This window comes from Pempheris klunzingeri, chromosome 21 (genome assembly GCF_042242105.1).
Source record: "Pempheris klunzingeri isolate RE-2024b chromosome 21, fPemKlu1.hap1, whole genome shotgun sequence".
NCBI classification, from domain to species: domain Eukaryota; kingdom Metazoa; phylum Chordata; class Actinopteri; order Acropomatiformes; family Pempheridae; genus Pempheris; species Pempheris klunzingeri.
In genome coordinates, this window is record NC_092032.1 from 2,905,945 (window position 1) to 2,928,362 (window position 22,418).

Genomic DNA, 22,418 nt, shown 5'->3' on the forward strand with positions numbered 1-22,418 from the left:
TTCCCTCTGATTTTCATCAGATACTTTTAATGATTACTCTATAAAATGGTTTGCAGTCAAGGTTTCATTCACCTGCAGGTCCTTTAGCATACTCCTGCCCCACTGTGATATATCCTACAGTATTTTACCATATCAAAGGAATTTAACTGATGTTTCTAGCTGAAGTTCAGAGCTAAAATGGTCATCAAAAATTACCATTTTAGTGTGTTTAAGGAAAAAAAAACATGTAAGGAGCAAAATAACTGTTGCTGCAGGGAGTTAAGGACAGTGTAGCCTCAACATGAGGGAAGACGGAAGCCACAGAGAGGACAGCACCAGGGTGAGAGAGGGTAAGAGAGGTTGAAGTGATGTCAAACCGTCACAGGCGCGTGTGAGACAGTGCTGTTCAGAGACAGCCTTAAGGAAATGTATTCAGCTGGTTGTTGAGAAACCAGTTGAAAGAAGAATTAGTGCTGCTGTATCTGGCTGTATGTGCAGATTGGAGTCTTGTTTGGAAGTGAGCAGTGGGTTCAGGAATGCCTCCTGCCGAGGGTTTAATAGGCAAAGTGTTGAGGAGACTGGCAGCGTCGAGTGCTGAGGAATCGCAGGGCTTTTGTTCTGCCGTCTGAAAATCTCATATGAAACGGCTGCTAGCTGTTCAGATGTCCTTTAAATGCCTGTGACTTAGCAGTCGACTGTTTCACCACGCTGATCTGATGGATGGACAAGACGTTTGGAGACAAAGGCAGATAAACAAAAACAGAAGAAGTGCATACAGTTTGAGTTCACAGGAAAATTCAGCTTTGCAGTCCTGACTGAAGCTCAATAAAGACATATTTCACTCCCCCAAAGCTGAGCAAATGGCACACAGTTGAACCATGTCCAATGCACAAGCAGCACATGCAATACTGCAACAAATGAAGAAATATGTATCGTTGATTGTCATGGACACGGCCACGTCTCAAGTTCAATTTCAAGTTTGTTTATTTGTCATTAATCCACATACAGAGTATGCGGGAGCAAAATGTTGTTAAATGTGCAATAGAGAGAATAAGATAAATAATGAAGCAGATATAAAGCAGCATGAAAACACTACATAAACAACATGATTATGTCATCATATTGTGGATGTTGTGGAAATATAATACAAACAGTGCAGTACAACAGTAGTTGTGGTGGGTCCTCATCATTTCGGCATCAATTGGAAGGTCGCTGGTTCGATCCCGGGCTTCTATGAGTCAACGCGTCTAAGTGTCCTTGGGCAAGACACTGCACCCCAACTTGCTCGTGAAGCAGCTTCAGTGTGTGAAATGAATGATGTGTGAATGGATGAATGAGGATGTGATGTAAAAGTGTTTTGAGAAGACGAAATGACTAGAAAGGTGCTGTACAAATACAGAGCATTTAGTGGTTTAGTAAAAATATATAAGGCTTTAAGCAATATCCCAACATCCCATAGATACTGAGTCTGTCCCCTGACCATTCAAATCATGTAAATCTATTAAGTCAAAAGTAAACAGAAGAGGACTTATACAGAATAATCTAATCAAAGTTAATTCCACCACTGGCAAAGTCAAACAGGACAGGAGAGTTAACTGTGGACTTTTAAACATCAGATCTCTGCCATCCAAAGCTGTTTTAGTAAATGATCTGATATCAGACCATCATATTGATTTATTGTGTCTGACTGAAACCTGGCTGCACCATGAAGAATATGTTAGCCCTCATGAAGCTGCTCCCCCCAGTCATATTAATACTCATATTCCTCCAGACTCTGGAAGAGGAGGTGCAGTTGCAGCCATTTACAACTCTAGCTTATTAATCAAGCCCAGACCGAAACTTATTTGAAAGCCTTGTTCTTAGTTTCTCTCATCCAACCTGGAAAACACTAACGCCAGTCTTATTAGTTACAGTGCACCGCCCTGCTGGCCTGTACTCTGAATTCCTAACTGAATTCTCAGAGTTTCTATCAGATTTAGTCCTTATTAGTAATTATAGTAGATGACTTTAATATTCATGTGGACGATTATGATGATAATGATGGTCGTAGCACTGCTGTCATCTCATTATTGGACTCAGTTGGCTTCTCTCAGAGTGTAAATGAACCCACTCACTGCTTTAACCACACTCTTGACCTTGTTCTGGCACATGGCATTGAAACTGAACAGCTGAGAGTCTTTCCATAAAACTCTCTTATCAGACCAAATTTGAACATTTGATGTCTTGTTACTGGACTATGTGCCATTCGACAAAAATGTCCTCACTAGATGCCTGTCTGATAGTGCTGTTGCCAAATTTAAGGAAGTGATTACATCAGCATTTAAGAGGACCCCTATGCCAATCTTAGCTCCTCTGAAATTGATTATCTGGTCGATAGTGCTGCAGGCTCACTGCGAATGACACTCAACTCCATTGTCTGTCTAAAAAAGAAGTTAATAAAAGAAAAGAGATAAGCTCCTTGGTATAATTCCCAGACCCAAAACCATAAGCAAAATTCGCCAAAACTTGAGAGGATATGGTGTGCCACCAAATTAGACAAATCTCGTTTGATCTGGCAAGACAGTCTGAGAACTTCCAAGCCATCTGTAATGCCAGAGCCGCCTATTACTCATTAACAGCCATAGATTTCTTTTCAGCACGTTAGCCAGGCTGACAGAGCCAGAACTCTACTGATCCTTGTGTTCCTTTAGAGCTCTGTAGCAACGACTTCATGAGCTTCTTTAATGAAAAAATTCTAACAATGAGAGAGTCAAACTTAGGAACCATGGAAACAGCTGTTTGGCTGATGTGCATTTGGACTGCTTTTCTCCAATTGATCTTCCTGAATTGCCTTCAGTAATTTCCTCATCTAAACTGTCAACTTGTCTCCTAGACCCCATTCCTACAGGGCTACTTAACTCTCTATAGGGCACTCATTGAAATACTTAGAAATTCAAATTTTCAACCCTAGACCATTACTGGTGGTCATTACAAGACTTTTTTACTTTTGTGAGTTTTTCAAAAAAAAATTTAATGTTATGGTGAAAATCAAGGTCAGTGAAGTTACCATATATTGATTCTTGCCTCACCATGAGGCAATAGTGGAGATTTTCTCCAAGCCCATCAGCAACAATCAGGCTACATGACAGACCGGCAACGGGTGGCATTTTGAACTCCCACTTAAGTATCCAAATATGTTCCCTTGCCCGATAAAGGGTCAAGGAAGTCCTGCCCTTAATTAACACGTCCTTACTAGATATGATCAATCAGTCTTTACGAACAGACTACATAACACAGTGTCCAACCTTGGACTGATATTATTACCTTATTCATGCATCCTTTGGGTAGTATTATCAAGAAACACTCCAGTAATTTCCACTGTTATGCAGATGATACCCAATTATACTCATCAATAAAGCCAGATGAATCCAATTAGTTGACTAAACTCCAAGTCTGCCTTAAGGACATAAAATCGTGGATGACCAGCAATTTTCTGCTGCTAAACTTGACAAAACTGAAGCTATTGCTTGGCCCTAAACATCTTAAAGATACATTTTCTAACAATATAGCCATGCTGGACACTGTAAGGATTCTGGTAGTTAGTCAGTTAAATCAGAACAAAATAAGAATTTAGTGGTCTTGTTTGTGGAAACTCTGTCCTAAGATTTTACTTAGCTTCATAAGGTTCAACATCTATTCTAAAACAACATTGGGTGGCTGTGTAAGCTAACAATGATTAGTAGTTTCATACAAGCCAAACAGCAGACTTTATTAGTTTTGGGCCCTCCACCCCTGAGGGTCCAGCTCAGCTCTCCCTACTCTCCTCTGGACCTCTGAGGGTCCAGCTCTGTTCCACTTTGGGCTTCGCTGGAGATCAGTTCAGTGCTGCACCTGCTGTTTCTCAGCACCAGCAGGTATGACCTGATGTCTGCCAGCTGATCTTCATAGCAACAGGAGCACACCAACAAGTTAGCACCGAGCTGCTAACCAGCAAGGAACAAAGCAGCGACTGGATTCCTCCAGCCTGCAACCAGGACAGCAAGGACAAAGAACCACAACCTTCTTCCAGCCTGGTTCATCAACAGGATAAGAAAGCAGCACACTGAAGGACCTTCTTCTTCCCCTTTGAGGACTGGGAACAAACTCTAACTGGGCATATATAGCACAGCATTACTGTATATATGGCTAGGCAATGGTTTAACCTTGTGAATGTATTGGTTTTGATTTGCTTTAATGTTCAGTTGAGTTTGATTATTGTGATGTGTTCTAGTTTACTGAGCAGCCATAAACTCCACAACTCCTATTGTTTGTTAGCTAGTCACACTTAGTTAGATTGTATGTTTGACTGTTATGTTTTAATAAATGTTTTAATCCATGCTGTCTTCTTTAATATTGTACAAGAGTGAATACTGCCAAACTCTACTGTCAAGAACTCTGAAGTCCTTCAACTAGCTGTCAATATGTTAATTTTGGTTTTAGTTAAGTTAATTATTAATCATAATATCAAATTGATAGCTTAGTTATTTTATGAGACTGAATCAGTTAAATCTTTTTCCTTGTTTATCGAGGTGGTGCCCCAATCAAGGTGGACTTTACATTCCCATTAATCTATATAATTATTAAACATCTTTTATAGTTTTTTTATTTCTGATTTCTGAAATGGTGCAAATCCTAACACTTATTGGTGCCCTGGAGTACTGAGCACAACATTAGAAAGTGTCAGTATTGGTTCCCATGGTAAACCAGTGTAACACTTGGCAGAGTACTGTCAGTGTGAGAACGTGCTGTGTATGTGCTCGCCTGCAGAAAGGTGCAGCCATTTGAGTTTAATGGTGTAAATGTGTGTAGCTCTCCAATTTCTCTGCTAAACTGAGTGAGGCAGTGGTTCCTTTTCTGTTGGCACTTTTTGACAGACGTTGACAAGTCCCGCTGGGCTCTTTTACAGTGCTGACTGCTGACAGGAACATGGTGCAAACAAAACAAAAACGTTCCCATTAGCTCCCCTTGTGATTTCTATTCTGTGTTTCAATACCTGACCATGGCATAGTGTTCACCCTAATCAAATACGCTCCTTCTGATTGACTTCAGCTCATTTATCTCAGCTGATTATTATGATTATTGATTAATAATAAACTCAATGACAATCATTATTGTATTGCACTGGAGGAGGCTATTAACCTCAATGAAAATCAGCTCAAATAAACCAAATTTTTTAGAATATGCATCTGCAAGCTGTGACTTTGGTTGCTGAAAAGCGTAGCCAATCCTACTGCTTAGCCTATTCACCCACACCAGCTACTGTAACCTCACTAAACATTTTAATTTGGTAAATGTTCACTGGGGTAGGGCGTCTCTTCAGTAGAGTAGTGTCCATCAGTTAGAGGAGCTCATTGCTGCTTGCATTACCTCAGATTTCAGGGGCACCCCATAGAGCGGCAGTCACAGGTCTGACAGCAAGCCTGTTAGTGGTATCGTAAGAGTGAGTTTGTCCCTGTTGAGCGGCGTGGAACAGCTCACAACCAAGAGTCCACAAGTGTAGTTAATATTTCCAGTAAGGGAAACCGTCACGCTACAGATTATTCTAATTATTATCAATTTTTAACATTGTTATAAACTGTCTCCCTCCTCCACTGTATTCCTTATAGGTTTCTGTAAAACGTATCAATCATAGAAATTTAATTATTTGTCTCCTTGATGGTGAAATTGTGCCACTGAAGAGTTCCAATAATAATAATAATAATGATAATACAAGTATCATGTTTAATTAAATGTGCCATTTCTTGTTAGCTAGCCTAGAAATGAAAATTGCAGCACCAACAAGACCCTCAATTGCTTTAATCATCTCAGTTCTGTCTACCAAAGATTAATAATGTCATTCTGGATATGACTGGTTTGTATGAAATGTGGCTGAAACCAAATATTTTCCTGCCATTAAATGAAGTGATCCCATCCAGCTTGCTGGTTTCTAAATGAGGTGGATGTACTGCTTAAATCTATAAATCTATTTTCAATTTCACCCCCCCAATCTTGTTATTAAACTCATTTGAGACTTTTGTATTTGAACCATCTCTATCAGCTACTAACTGTTTGTTTTGATCATTCAATCCTGTGGCAGGCCTTCTCTACCACTTGGTCCTTAGTTTTAAAAGAATTTGGATATTTAATCTCAACTAATATGGCCTATCTAACTTCTTTGTGACACACAAATCACAATTACATCTTTAGCAATGTATAATCACCTTTAACTTAAGACCACCATAGTTTGTTCTGAGGGAGGTGAGAGGCATGGGATATTCAGTTGGCTACAACCTGCAACCTCACAGCTAGATGCAACTAAATCCTACACACTGCACCTCTAAGAAGCTGGATTTATGACCTCTTTAGGCCTTTTCCCGTCTCCATGCACCTTGGAAGTAAAGAAGTTGAGCTGGACACCCATACTTTGCTTCTACTTTAATCATTTTGTCATTTCCACTGTCCAAAATCAGTTGGCAGCATGAATCTGTGCACGTCTAGCTGACATCTCTCTGTGGATGTCTGCACATCACCTGAAGCTCTTCCTTCTGGGGAAGGCACTGCTGAATCACTGCAAATCCCACAGGAGTTAAAGAGGTTAAACCTCTATTTAAGAAATAAATATCAAGCATGTCTCTAACTTTCCATTGTTTTCAAAAGTATGAGAAAGTCGCGTCTCAGTAACTTTGGGCCCAGATATGTGACAGTAATCGTTTTGAACCTTCTCAATGTGCTTTCAAGGCAGCAAACTGAATTTACTAAAGTGGTAAATGACCCCAAACTCCCAATGGTTGGCCAGCACCTTGCATGGTAACCTGCTGCCATTGGTGTGTATGTGAGCGGACGAATGAGAGGCAGAAATTGTAAAGAGCTCTGGATTAAAATGCCAATTAAATTATCCATTTACCATTTAGATCCCAAGACTGGGTTGAAATTACTACAGTGGAAACTGCCTATGGTGATCGCATTTACAGTGATCAGTACAAGTGGGACAGAATAATTCTGTCAAAAGCTTGGGACAGATTCATTCCTATACAAATGGTGTCTATGGTAATTCCTTTTTCTTTAATTTACTCCCATGACCCTTTGCCTCGAGGTAACCTGTCTGCTTCCGCCTGGCTACTGGTGCTGTGTGCACATTAAAATCATGATGGGAAAAACATTAATTTTCTCTAAATGAAAAATGTAGTCTCCTCAAAGCTTATGACAAACTGCCAAAAACAAGCCAGCAAGATGCAGCGGCGAAACTTGTGCGTGTGGTGTGCATTCTACTCAAACAATAAGAAACAGTCGAGGAAGCACAGGAACAGAAAACGAATGTGCATGAGCAGGGCTTAAATTATGATCTTGTAATGTGGGTGCAATGCTGATCAGTCTGAAAACGTAGCTTCGTTGTGTGATGATCACTGTAAGCATTATGGGACCTTCATCATCTTGGTGACGATAATAAATAAGGTAGGGAAGAACAGCTTTCATGGTTAGCCCCTTAATATTCCACTGGCGGCCGGAGAGCCAGGGTATGGTTAGGGTTTGGGATGGCTGGAAAGTTAAGAGGTTATAAGAAACCAACCTTGGCTGTTGGTTGGAAACAGGACATGCACAGTGGTCTAAGACTTTGTCGCTCTATAACAACATCACATGACTTCCTCCTTTGCCGCTGTCATAATTACTACAGCTACGACAGGATCAATAGGTTATGATTTCCATAATAGGTTCAAATAAATACAGATAACGCTCACCCATCATGTAGTGTTGGTCCATAACACCTAGAAAGCAAAATATGGAGCTAGAAAGCAACACTAGAGATGAAAGAATACAGCCAAGGCACAAGATGAAACTCCCACCTTTTTCATATTTAGGGATTTTCTGTGCTTGCCGACCCTCGCTGTGATTTATTTGCATATGCTACACTACTCAATGGGGCTACAAGTCCTTGAAGCTGAAGAGGAGGACAATAAATAACATTATGCAGATGTGCTAGCCCAGACTGCTTTTTAATTCAAGATAATTTAAGATAATGTTGGAATAAGTAATACAAATATTGACAAGCTATGGCTGGGAAGCCTTCCTCAGCCCATTCCATTGCATAAAATTGCTAGATAGCTAAAGCAGAACCCAAATGGCTGTTTAACTGTCTGCCTTGAAGAGTGGGCAACATCTCTCTGGGCTTTGCCAGAGGGAGAGGATGACACATTTATTTACTGTTTAATTTGGATTCACATTGCATTTTCACAGAATGCAAATGACCATCTTGTTGCATAAAAAACTGCACAGCAGTAAAAAAAAACAACACAGGCTCATTTTGCCCTCTCATTTTCTAGTCGTTTACCCCTCCTCCCCCCTGGCTTTCCTAAAATAGAACTCTGTACGCACTGAGAACTTTCATTTGCTCTTGAAAATATGAAGTTTATTTTGAATTAATCATTGACCTAATATCAGATTGGCCCTGGCTAAATAAAATCTCCCCTGAATAACGAGAAAGATGGAGGGCTAAGCTAACTGACAGATGGCTCAGAGGTGTCTGTAACACAAAACACATTACAGAGCCATCAGACAGAGTGACAGCCACCCCTTCCATTCCCCACCCCCACCCCTTTTACAAGAAACACGCTGAATGGCAACCCCTTGTTCTCTCTCTTGAAATGACAACCTCGGAATATCAAATGCCAATTAAAGAGGAGACAGGCACGGCTGGAGGAGTGGCATCTAATTCTCATCAATGTGATAGGTAAAGGGGAGAAAACTGCAGAGAGTGGTCACTTTGAGAGGCTGATGCTGAAAGGGAAAGGCAGTGCACAGGTGCAAACAGAAGCCATATTAGAGCCTCTGGGACTAAATCAGAGGTGAAAACTGTGCCAAATCTGGTGGTAGAAACAGGCGAACTGGAGAGTGTGGTTGAAAGTGGTTGTGCTATTGTTTACTGCACTGAAAGGCAGTGACACGTTCAGAGTGACTGAGAAATAAAGATAAAGAAAAAAAGGTTCGAATAATCATCTGCTTATAGTGATCACTTTGACATGGACAGATGTGATCATTATCAGCAGTTTCCAGTGTATTGTGTACCATTCTAACACTGTTCCAGTGTCTGATTACTGCTTTGGTGTGCATGAATGTCAAAGGTAGACAACATGTGGGCAAAATAAGCTTGTTTGAATCAAAAGGTTTATATTAATATTAATATGAATTTCATCCCTGTGAAACAGGAATGTGTCAACTCTAATAGTACAGTTGGAGTGTTTGTAGATGTTACCGTTGATGACACCTTTAATCTATAATGATAAACTTACTTCAAAGTTAGTCCCTTCCATTAAATTCATCAGACAGATTACATCCCTAATGACAGCTGTAGGTGTACAATATGGGCAATTCTGTTAGGGATTATTTTCATCATCCGTGAAGGGTGTTGGTGTAATGATTATTTCGACAGGTTTGTCTTGCAATGAAAGGGGACATAAACCATCTGAAGCACAATTTTTTTTTTTTTTTTCTATCAATGGACAGGTTGAAAGCAAATCTGTCCAAGATGACAAAATGTTTTGTCTTGCAACTTCAGCTTAAAATAACCAATAAAAAAATACTCCCAGGAAGTGCAGCCTGACAGACTTTCTTTTCATTGTGTTTGCAAGAAATGCCCAGAAGATAACGGAGATAGCACACAGACGCCTTGCAGACGTCGGCCCAATGTATACAGATTAAGTTGTGGCAAGATGTGGCATGCAGAGCATTTGCTAATTGGCGATACGTCTACGAGCAGTTGGTCGAAAATCCCCTCCAAATAATGTTTGGATGATTGATTGCTCGACTGCCTTCACCTCCGTTCACTACAGCCATCATTTATTTAGGTCGGACCTATCAGATAGCAAATATCTCACTATGCGTGACCAGAAATTAACATGCATAAACATCAAATTTGATGTGAAAAAAAAGAGATAATGAAAAACAATATGTTTAACCACAGCCGGTTTTGGTCGTCAAGCTCTTCAAGAACTCCAGCACAGAAAAGAGAAGGAACAGAGAAACACAAAATGATAAACATCAAAGGCTTGCAGATCTGGAGACAGCTGGGGAAGCACATGGTCTGAATTCTGCTGGGAGAGAGGGAGAAAAAATAAAACACATGAGGACTTATGTGTCCATGTTACATGACCTGGAACCATGTTGCAACTACAAGCTGTGAAACAATAGCATTTAGATTGTTCCATGAGTTCCACCAGGGTTTTCCATAAGTTTGGGGTGATGTTTACAGGCGCCTGAGCGTTGGAGCAGGCAGAGCAGCTTCATTCCCACTTTTTAGACTTGAGACTCGAAAAGTACTACTGTCTCAAATTGGTAAAGCCCAAGTAGTATTATTTCACCTGTCATGCTCTCAGATATGTTCCCTTAGTTGCGGGATTATCGCCTTAAAAAGTCCTCCTTTTTGCTTTTATTCTGTGATGTCATCACATTACATAATTAACAAAATAGCTATTTCATTATGCGGATTTATTTCTAGTGACAGCTTACCTGAAAACCAGTAATGTTACAATGGGCGAGTGTTTCTAATCTTCGAATGCTGTGAGCAAACTAATGAAAGAGTCCATTAGGCCGACCCAAAGCTGACCTGATGTTTGAAAATAGAGCACATATATGAGAAGGAGAGGCATCCCTGCTGCTATCAGACTTTACAATCAAGCCTGCTCCCAGTAGACCAACATGACAAAAAACCTATATTTTTATAATCTAATCACGTGCAATAGCCTTTTCTTTTCATACAGCACAACTGCACTGTTTTTAATACATTCTATTTGTCCTCATTGTACCTGTTTACACTGTTTTTGTATATACTGTATATATATATTTTTCCTTTTTTATATTTTTTACATTTCTATATATTTTTATATTTCTATCCGGTATGTGTGTATGTGTGAACTGCTGCTGACAATGTGAATTTCCCCACAGTGGGATAAATAAAGGCTTATCTAATCTAAGAATGGGCCAATGCTTGTTAGATGTTATGAGTAAAAATCATTGTATGGTCTCAGACCAACATTGCGGCAATGAACATGTGTGATCTGGGAACACCAGGGGCTGTAAAGTTTAAAATGTATCCATCTTGAAGCATGACGATCAGCTGAAATGATTCTCACATTTGCTTTCAGACAGCATGTCTCTGGCTGCATTCCATTTACCGCTGAAATCGGAGCTTGATCACGTTCATTTAAAAAACGAACATCAACACCTCTTGGAAAACCTTTGTTTGTTGTCATTTTTAGCAAATCCAGTTGATAACAAGGCATTGTGTGTTATTTTGCATATGCAATTTGACAGTGCTGGTGTATGACTGATTTAATGACACAAGTAGAACAGAAGGTCAAAGATAAATACTTTAGACTGTTGAAGTCTGCAGATGGCATGGCCTCACCTTGGCCTCCTACAGAAAATTGACCCAGTAGGTGAAGCTGCGTATCTGGGCCATACCAGGGCCCTCCAAACATGATGTCAGGTCAGCCTAAGGTGTAATTTGACTGTGTTTGTTTTCTTACTAATCATCTACCTGCTTATTATGCGGCTGTTGCTTTTTATGCTGTTTTTTTTTCTTTTTTGTTCTGTTGTTATTCTATTCTAACAAACAGTGTTTCAACAGCTTCAACGTTGTTGGCTTGTCGTTGAAATTTGGGACTGGGAAATCAGGAATTCTTACTTTGGGCCAATTTGACACATTTAAGATTCCAATGTGCTATTTGTTGAGAATTATTCACAGTCAGTTAATTATTAGTTAATTTTAAGAATGGCACTTATTGGTGTTTGCAAATGCACTCTTCACAAGTAATTTGCAGGGAACAGGGCTGAAACAAGGTGCAACAGAAAATATGACAGCAATAGAGCTAGGCTTGTCAGAGTAAACCAGTTTTTACACGCTAAACCAAACATATTCTGAGTCTAACTGTATTATGTATTGGATGGAGGAACTGTCATTGGTTTTCTCTTCCATAAAAGTGATTAAGATAATTGAGGGTATTTAAAACCTATCTGGGCACAATTCTATGTTATTATAATTGAGATGAATGAAAATAAAATCAATCCAATCAAGGATCCTTTCAGGTATAGTGCTGCAAATCTATATATTCAGATTTTAATATCATCAATCTATTTTGGATCACAGATCTGTGCTAAGTACTCAGAGTGCTCGGTTCAACTAAAGCAGACATATTCTGACTGGGACTCGTGAACTCATTGAAACATGAATGACGACACATTGCAGAATGGTTGCAGGGGTGTTTGTGGTGAATCATCGACCTGATAAGCCACTGGCTGTAAGGTCTTTAGCTCATCTCGTTATAATTAGAACATAATAGAATATAAATGTGGACATACACCAAGGCAATTTCCTGTTCCATCGAGAGCTGTAGCATGAATCATTAGTGGATTGAAAGCCTTAATGCAGCCCAAGGCTTGTGCAGTTCATCTTTGGACTACAGGCTGTACTGCAACTTTATTGCTACAGGTTGTCTTGGTGTGTTGTGACTCTTCTTGGATACCGATGATTTGCAGTTGATGAAAGGAAACGTCCGCTGACAACGACTTATTGCATAAAAATAGGTTTATTACAAAAACGAACAAAAAGATCTAGAGGAGGGGGCAAAGGTCAGATCACCTCTGCCTAGGTCATGCAGTTCCCAGATCTATGCAGTTCCCCAGTCTGTCTGTCTTCAGATAATCATTCACAGAGCAGAAACATAGACACAATGAACACAACTATAATCATACTCCCTAAAGGCACATACCAGACACCACATATTTCTACTTCCAGAGTCTCGAAAAAGAAAAGTAGGGTAACATAGTCATATTTGTGAATAATTGTATGAGTCACTTGATATCACTCAAATTGTTTGAACATTCCCTTCCGTATATGCTTGCTACAGCCTAGCCTTAGCAATATAGTAATTTGTTGGAAAACCCATCAGGCAGCCATCTTACTGATAACATCCATCAAACACTTTAGACAGGAAAACTCTCTCTACAGTCCCTCTGCCCTAGGCGACTACATAAGGTACTCCAAGCCAATTCAAAAAAGAAAGAAGAAGGGTTTTGAAGATGGTGTAGGAACAAATGAAAGCAAATACACAAAAGTGTCCAAAGTCCGGCTGGTCGACCCATCGCACCTTCCAATGGACCTTTCCCTATCTAACCAATACTATCCCTAAACATCAAAAACAAAAAAAACACCTGAGGTCCCACTGTATTCACATCATAACAGAATATATCCTACACAAAGTAGTTCACAACAAAGAAACATCCAAGTATTACTCATCATACTACTACTATACTCACCGATAGCGGTGCTGGTCCTTTAACTGATAGACTCACGTTTACTGACTCTCCACGTGTTGGTTACAAACACAACAAAGTCCCTGCGTGGGCTTACGCACAAAACAACGCAGGAGACAAAACAGCAGCAGCAAAACACAGTTTTAACACGGGACACGGCGGTCCTGCAATTTAGCTTATAACAAAGGTAGCACACTTAAATCCTATCTGTCTCTGCCCAGACACAAGCCTCTTACTTGAAATCGCTTCACGAGCAATTAGTGTGTGCAAATCCTGCACGCCTGGCTGGTTTGCGTCCGGCTCGGATGGCGGCGAGGTGAGGGTCCATTGGGTCGCTGTGTTAGCGGGGAACGGCGTGCTGGTCCGCGAGTGGAGCAGTGGGAGTCAACTTATGCCGCGTTTCCACCGGCTCGACTTGGCCCTACTCGACTATTTTAGTACCTCCTCGGCCGGAGTTCCAAGCGAGCTGAGTTGAGCTGACAATGTGACGTCACCAGACTGCAGACCACTGATTGGCCAGGGAGCGGCGTCACTTGATGAGTCATGAGAGCGACTATCAAACCCGCCGTTTATAAAACCCCGGAAACAGAGACGGAGTGTTTTTATTATTTCTGTGAACGAGGTCAACGGATACACGCAAAACAAACGCTCCAAGTCCTTAGTTGTGTTTGTTTGTGCCGTATACAAATTACGCTACCGGAGTTTCGGCCCACCTTGCTATGACGACGTTTGAGGTGGTACCTGGTGTAATGGAAACACAACCGTACCGTGTCGTCGTCGGCGGCCAAGTCGTGCTGGTGGAAACGCGGCTTTAGAGGGGGAAGAACGTGGGTGATCTTTCCCTGGAGAGGACAGCGTACTGTCTCTCCCTTCTGCAGGTAAAAATTGAGGGAGAAGGGTTGCACGGAGTTTCTCCTCAGGATCCTAACGGGTCCGGTGAAGGACACAAAAACGAAACTGAAACCAAATAAACAAAACGGGGCAAAAACAGCCGGTTGCTCGTCCAGCAAGTGTGGGGAAGGCTGTTACCTAGGTTTAAAGGGGAAAGACGTCCAATCAGAAAACACCTCCTGTAGTAACTTTACGTTACAGTAGAAAGGCGGTGTGTCTTAGGTGTTCACTGGTTATAAACTTTTAGTGACGTCATGGCTGTACCGGGAGTTCCTCCTGGATTTGGGGAGTTTTCCCCCAATGAGAACTCCTGGTGTTGGATCCTGGCCACGCCCCCTACCTGGGTTTATTGGAGGCAACGCCGACAAGTTTTGGCGCCCGTTTATTTTATGGCCCTTTGTTCACAGTCTGTTCCTTTGTTAGGCTTCTCCAGGTACATGTAGGCCGCTCTTTGTCTGGCCACGTGGCGAGGCCCAACATATCAATGTCACAGATTATAATAGAAGAAACAAAATCCAATACCGTAAATTGTATAAGAAACCATACAGATATATCAAACTGTTAAACATATTCTCCATGATATTCTAAATCAAATTCATTACAATATTCTTGTTCAGTGTCCCCATCCATAGTCACCGTCACTGTTGAGATTGTTTGAGTCCATTTTATGCACAGCTCCATCTGAATCATCCTGACTTTCTTCTCCCATTTGCATCCTAAATGTGCTGTCTTCTTTTTGCTTTACTTCAACTGGAGTTATTGCTTTAGAACTTTTAATATCCATCAATTAATTACACTATTTATGCCTGACTCTTCTTAAATCAATCTAGATCATGCTCAGACAATGAAACCCACATGAACAACTCTCCACACTATTTGAGCACACTCTACCCAAACGCAAGCAATCAAATCAAAACTCAAAAATGTTACTCCACTCAAATTGATCGATCTGTCGCCAAGCCTCCCTTTTTAGATGACTGCACCATGAAGTATTCCTCATACATACACTTAATTGACCCCAAATTTCCAGTAAATGAACAAAGAACACTATATGCCTATATGTAATATCACACTTGACATATAGATCAACAACATTGGCTATACATGGGTGTATACGCAAATTGCAATTACTTTTAAAAGAGTTTGTGGATAAATTGCACCAGATCAATTCAGTATCATCCGCAAGCCTTGATGTATGTGAAGCACCATCAGGAGTGTTCTCGCCTGTCGTACACACATTATCTGCCAACATTTGGGTTATTGTATTCTAATGCAACGGATGTCTTCTCATAAGAGTTTCTCTTTAAACAGCAACTATTAACAGACACATTTCTGTCAATGTATTATTAACTTAATGCTTTGAAGAGTGAATACTTCTTTTGTTTCTAAAAGTAAATATGTTAATCAATCTTCAATGTGATATGGCCTTAAGTCTCTTCTCCTATTTCTCCATCTCTCTGTCTCTCACAGAGAGAAAAGAAAAAGCAAAGGGGAAGGGCTCTCTTGCCACTCCTCTTTTTAGAAAGAGCAAACTGAATGGCCTTCAAAAATGAGGTAACACCCCTTGCTCCGCCTCTTAAATTTAATCAGACACTCCAGTCTACTCTGACCATCAGAGAGTGAACATCTAGCTCAAACTGCCTGAGGACCAGACAGACCCAGTCTAATGAGACACAAAGTCAAAAGCAAAGTACACTCACAAAAACTAGAGCAAAGCTCCTCTTCAACAACCAAGATACAAAATCTATCCTGTAACAGTTAAACATATTTTTTTCTCCCTTATGCTCTTTCAAGCAGATAGATTCTCCTCAGAATGCAGTCTGCACTCAGACATATTCACACATATTAACAGACAAAAAGAAAAGACAGAGAGAAACTGCATTCCCTTTTAAATTATAATCATCCGCTTTCTTTTAAAACCTCCCTGTCAACCAAAATTTACTACTCCTCTTATATATAATATCAGGATCTATTTCCCCAACGTTGACACACTTTCTCAGAAATTATTCCTTTCCTTTATTTTACTTCTTATATTTATTTTTCTCCATGTGTCCTCACTGGTCTCTCCACTTCTCCACAGACTCAGCACAGACTCATGTGTTTTATTATATGTACTAACGTCCTCTCATACATAAGGCTCATGTGTTTTACAAACGTCCTCTCATGAGGCTCATACTCGTTTATCAATTTACGAAATGTCCCTTTATAAGAGGGCTCGTAGGTTTTTATCATTAATAAAGCAAAAATGTCTCTCCTTATAAATTACTAACCTCTCCTATAGTCAATCACAACATTGTATATCTATTTGCTAAGAAATCTATTACACACATCTCAATTACACAGCCAAAAACATTGCAAAGCTTTTTACACACAGCTGCAGCACCACTCAACACCCACACCCACACCCACACCCACACCCACACACACACACACACACACACACACACACACACACACACACACAGGATCCAACAGACAAACATCAATCCCCACAAAACACCAACAGTGCTTAATCCTAAACTTCAAAATCAACTTATTTTCCTCTGTCTTCTTGACAGTTTCTCACTTTGGCCAAAGTTCTTCCAAAGCAACTTGTCACTTAACCAATGACTTCACAATGCTCCATGTGCACCATTCACTTCTGGGCTCTTAAAGTCCTTATTTCACTTTTCCCTTCTCTTTATTTCATCTCTTTTATCTCTTCTCTTTTCTCTATTTCATCTGTTCTCTTTTTTTCTTCTCTTCTCTTCTCTTTTTCTCTTATACAAATTCAACTATCTCTCAAAGCCAACTTTCACTAGCAGCTAATTTCCACACGTCTTACTGTTAAGAAGTTGCGGGCCCTGCCTTCATTAATCATGCATTGTTATTTAGCTTGCTTTATCATTACTAGTTCTGCTATTCTACACTTTTACTTCAACTTTTCTCTTTTCTTTAACTCTTTTAACTTCTTTAACTCTTTACTTCTCCAACTCTTATTTCTTTAACTCTTTAACTTCAACTTCTATTTCTCTTTACTTCTTTAACTCTTCTTAGTCCTTACTTCTTTAACTCTATCTTAGTCCCCCTTTTTTGTGCCCTTTAATGACACAATAAACCCCAATTTAAACCGAGTATCACTCTCAACATCAACACATCATCGCATATCCACACAGATAAGTGTACAGTGCAGCCAACCAGCAGCAGCACAACAGCTTCAATGAACATACCAGCTCCCCACTTAGTGAGAGAACACTCACCCGCCGTCAGGAGTTGGTCCACATCTGCAATCCTGTTTGTGACGCCAAATTTGTTGTGACTCTTCTTGGATACGGATGATGTGCAGTTGATGAAAGGAAACATCCGCTGACAACGACTTATTGCATAAAAATAGGTTTATTACAAAAAGATCAGTTGTCTAACAGGCACCATGGAAGCCCGGGAAGATGCTAAGCCAATTCTAGGTACAGACAGCGTAACCCCCAGCCGAATCTGCTGTCTCTGTCCTCGTCTCCTCCCGGGCCAATTCTCTGGTCACTCTTTATACCCATTTGACCACCTAGCTCAACATCTGGTTTTCATCAATATCACAGCTCTGTTCTTTGTTTAGGGGTAAAGGAATATATCATAAGCACACCATCCCCATGTATCTAGAGAAGGGGGCAAAGGTCAGATCCTAGGTCATGCAGTTCCCAGATCTATGCAGTTCCCAACTCCACTAGTAAGCTAACAGGCTAGCGGCCAAGAAAGCAGCCAGACGAAAGTCGGAACAAGCACTTAAATTCGGCCTTGTAAATCTAATATAAGTGAATGTTCGGCAGCTGGACAGCATATTTCTGGCCTGAAATTCCCTCACTAACAGCTTATGGTGGACTGCTCAGGAGAAATGAGTCAAAATTTACATGTCTTTCTGAAACATCTCTGTTCATACAACGGTAAACGCCTTGCATTGTGGGACACGGTAGGTGAAGTAGACTGGTCCCATGCATGCTGCAGATTTTGCTTTTGTTTGCAAACTTTTTTCTTTTTTAATATGTAGTAGACTTATGTAATATTTTTTCACGATACAATTTAGAAAACGGGAAAATCACTCCTCGATTAATCATCAGTTAGTGTTACTAAGAGGACTTTACAGGTCCAACATTGTCTCAAATGTCAAATTGTTTTGAGATTTGTTCTGACCTGATGAAAAAAGTAGCCTACTAAAGGGAGTAGTTGTTTTGCTACACTGCGCTTGTGCATGTCTCTTATGACCAACACTTATCACTGGTACCACTCAGGTATTACAAATAATGTTATACAGACAAAGGACCCATGGTGATAGGATGGGACCTGATTTTAACTGACACATAAAATGTGGACTTTCAGCTGTATGGTTCCCAGGTCTTGTCTTGGATCCTAGGGATTGGGGAGGCCCATGAACCCCTATAAGCCTGGTTATATTCGAGGTTTTTTCCCATTAAAGGGGAGTTTTTCCTGCCACTTTTGCCTAATACCTGATGCTTACTCATGTGGGGATTCTTGAATCCTTAATGTTGAATTCCTGAATCGTTGGGTCTTTCTCTTAATTAAAGAGTTTGGTCTAGTTCTGCTCTTTATGCAAAGCATCTTGAGATAACACTTATATGAATTAGCGCTATATAAATACAGATTAATTGATTCAAGTACATACATCAAGTAGTCAGTAGTAATTCCATGTCAAAATTTGACCAGTTGCTGATATACAGTATCTTAGTACAGTTATTATGGTAAGCGGATGCATTACTGTGTCTCCTGTCACCGGCAGCCCACACTCACACACACACACACACATATACATATACATACTTAGTGCATTTTAACTCCTAAACTTACGTTTTAGGGCGATTCACGCTAATTCATGATAGGATCGTATGTGGAGGCAGCAGTGCGGCCATGAGAGAAAGACTGCTCCAAGAGACTTGACAGTCAACACATGCTCGCAGCTGTGCATGCAGAGCCATGGAGCTTTCTAAGGAGAACGTTAAAATCATCTCTGGAACGATGGTGAGAGAGGTACACGCAGTGCAGGGGGCACATTACCAGACAACCCAGTGGAGTGCAAATTTTGCAGGAAAAGGCACGAGGAAAGGAAACGGAAATACCCAGCAAAGGAGAAAGAAACACGTGATTAAAATAGCAACAGAAGGTGAAAGTGATGAATATGAAGAACTTTTTCAGCTGTGTTACAGATACAGAGACAGTTGCGGCTGTAAAAGAGACTGACAAAGACGAGAAAACTTCCCTATGCTAGCATGCTTCTGGGCAAGGACACTGCCTTGATTCCAAACACACTGTGGTGCCACTTGCAATATCATCCCAGTTAACCTTCTGAACCCAGACACCAAACTGCAACGTATGGAAAGCTAGTAATGTACGACAAAAGTAAACTGAGAGCACTGGGGAAATGTAAAGTGAAAATAAGAAATCAGTCAAGGCAACACCGCTGGAATGAACTGGGATAGTTAGCGCTTTTTAAATGCTGAGGTGACTGTTCATCAGAGACTTAGCTGCTGGACAATATTGTTGCGTTTTCGAGTTTTGTTATGGCAATTCAAGCCTAATGGACACACGAGGCCAGACAGACGCCTCAAAAAGCGGATGGTGAATTTAATAGTGGGCTCAGCAGCACACAGCTGTGACTTGGTTTTTGTGCTTCATGTCAAGTGTCTGTAGAGCTACAAGTCACAGCAGAGAGGACGACTGCTTTTGGTCCGATTTCACTCATACTTTGGCTAGTTATTAACATTTCTTTACCCCGAAAACCCACTGGGGACTTCTGCAGTTTTGCTCCATCCTCAGCACAGTTGTAAAAGCCGCCGGGAGTCTTTCAGAAGCGCTTCAGTGTCCAAAGAAGCTATGTTTCGTATTGTGTTTGTTTTAAATGTGTTGTATGTATTTACTGCTTTATTGTGCTGTAGCCTACAGACATGCATATTTAAGTGCCTTTGTTTTGCTTCCCTGTACAACACAGAATATTGTGAACCTCTTCTATGCCCCCCCCCCAGTGTCCATGTACAAAGCTCTAATAACAATATCAGTCCTTTCATAGTTTCTCTGTCATCCTTGAGATAACTTAACTTAACTTTATTTGTAAAGCACCTTTCATACAATCATGAAAAGGTGTTTCAAATAGCAACATTTTAACAATGAAATAATAAAATATTAAGAATCAATAAATAAAACTTGATAAAATACAACAAAATAAAATGTCAACACCAGGGATGAAAATATGGTGAAAACCAGTTATTAGAACTTAAAAACTAAGTCTATAACATTTTTCCAAATTAAATGCCTTCTTTAAAAAGAAAGGTTTTTAATTTCCATACAAAAATACAGAGAGACCTTGCTTCTCTAATATCCAGAGACAACGAGTTCCGTAGTTCCGGGGAATAAGAACATAAAGTGCTCTCTCCGGTGCTTTCATGGTACACATAAGGAACATTTAAAAGAAAAACAGTGGATCTGGCAGGACCTTAAAATTAAAGAAGGACAAACTGGGTCACTTGAAGCTTTTAAATTATTTCTAAACTATACAGATAACCAAACCAAAGGAAATGGATCATAGGACTTCGCTCCTCATTGGCTAAGACCCTGTCTACAGCATTCTGATGTGACTGAACTGATTCTTCTCATAAACTTAGGTATTCCAGTAAAAGGGTTATTATTACAGTAGGGTGGACAAATGGATGGTAATAAAAGCTTGAATAGGTCTTTCAGAATCCTCTCAAAGAAGGACTGACAGAGCTGAAAACAGGATGTTTTAATGACTTAACATTTAGATCACAGTTCCAAGTTCCATTTTTTTCAACCCTGTAATGCACAATCAAGTTACATACATCGTTTTTTTCTGCACAATGCATTCATGCTGCATTGACATTGCATGACTAGTTATAATACCATGAAGACTAAAGGAAAAAAAGGAAATTAAATCTCATGCAAACGTGTTTTTGCATCATCACTTTTTGATCATACAACTTTATTTTAAACATTTGAGAGAATATCAGAGATTGTAATATCTCAGCATGTCATATGTAATATGTGAATTAAAAATGACATTTAAATAAGCCATTTTCTCACACAAACTCCGGACAATGCCCGGAGAATCACGTCCGGACATCCACAGTCGCCCTGTCACACATGTAGCACACAACCGCACAGTCTCTGCCCCCCACAGAAGACTGCTTATGTTAGACACATTATCAGTGAATGAAATACTCTGTTTGTGCTGTAGGAGGCAGGACATGATGCAAAAGTATGCAGCTGTTGCAATTTGGCATTTTTAAGCTTTTGCAAGAAAGTTTTGAGTCCCAAGTCAATATAAAAAGGTGACGTGAGTTTATTTTTGCACACACACACACTGTGTGTATGGAGGTTACCATTAGGCTGCTGTTGTTTAGGGTTTAGAGGGTTTTTTAGGGTTCAGGGTTATTTTCCAAGTTTATTGTGCTGAATCAGGTAACCAACACAAGAAAAGATTGGTTTTGACTCAAAATATGTCCAGATGTCCAAAGTTAAGTAACTTTGAAATTTACCTTGATAAACTATGAAATATCTGCATTATGTTACTATGAGACAACATTTGATCGACGTCGATCACTGCTGAAGCTAGTATGAACACAATGACAAACTAATACTTTGTGGTGCAGAATAAACTGAACTTTATACTGAAAGAGCAGCTTTATTAGTTATAATTGAAGGGAATGGCACTTTCCATGCTGTATCTCTTCCTGCCCTACTTTTAACAATAGGTAGGCGCCTATTGTCACTCACTCCTCAAAGCAGTTCGGTCTGACATCACACTCCTTACGCTTCCAGGAGGTACAACTGCGTGGTCTGTCTACAGAGTACAAAGGTCTTACGTCCATACTAGGCCCTCCTGCTTGTATCGGGTTGATTACAGATTGCCAGGGGTAAGTGGTAACATGTGACATCACACATCTGGGCTGTCCACCAGGAAGGCCCTGCGGGTCACGGGTTCCTCCTGCTTTTCTCTGTAGAACTCCTTGTGAAGGAGAAATGAGTTTGAGGCTGTCCAGGAAGTGGAGGAATGCTCAGTACCTCTTGTGGTGTACATCATAGTACTGGACAAATCATTTTCATTTCATTTTATTTATGCGACTCAAGACTATGATCACATGGTACGGAGCACAAACAGAACATACACTTCTAACAAAACGACAACACGCAGCAAGGATAAAGTACAGCAAATGTTACTTACAGACAGGAAGGTCATTTTTCACAAAAGG

The 22,418-nt window shown here is 40.3% G+C and overlaps 1 pseudogene; it reads left to right on the forward strand.

The window, feature by feature from the left end:
• The first annotated feature begins 280 nt into the window (after positions 1 to 280).
• On the forward strand, positions 281 to 2,886 carry LOC139221393 (uncharacterized; annotated as a pseudogene).
• The last annotated feature ends 19,532 nt before the right edge of the window (positions 2,887 to 22,418 follow it).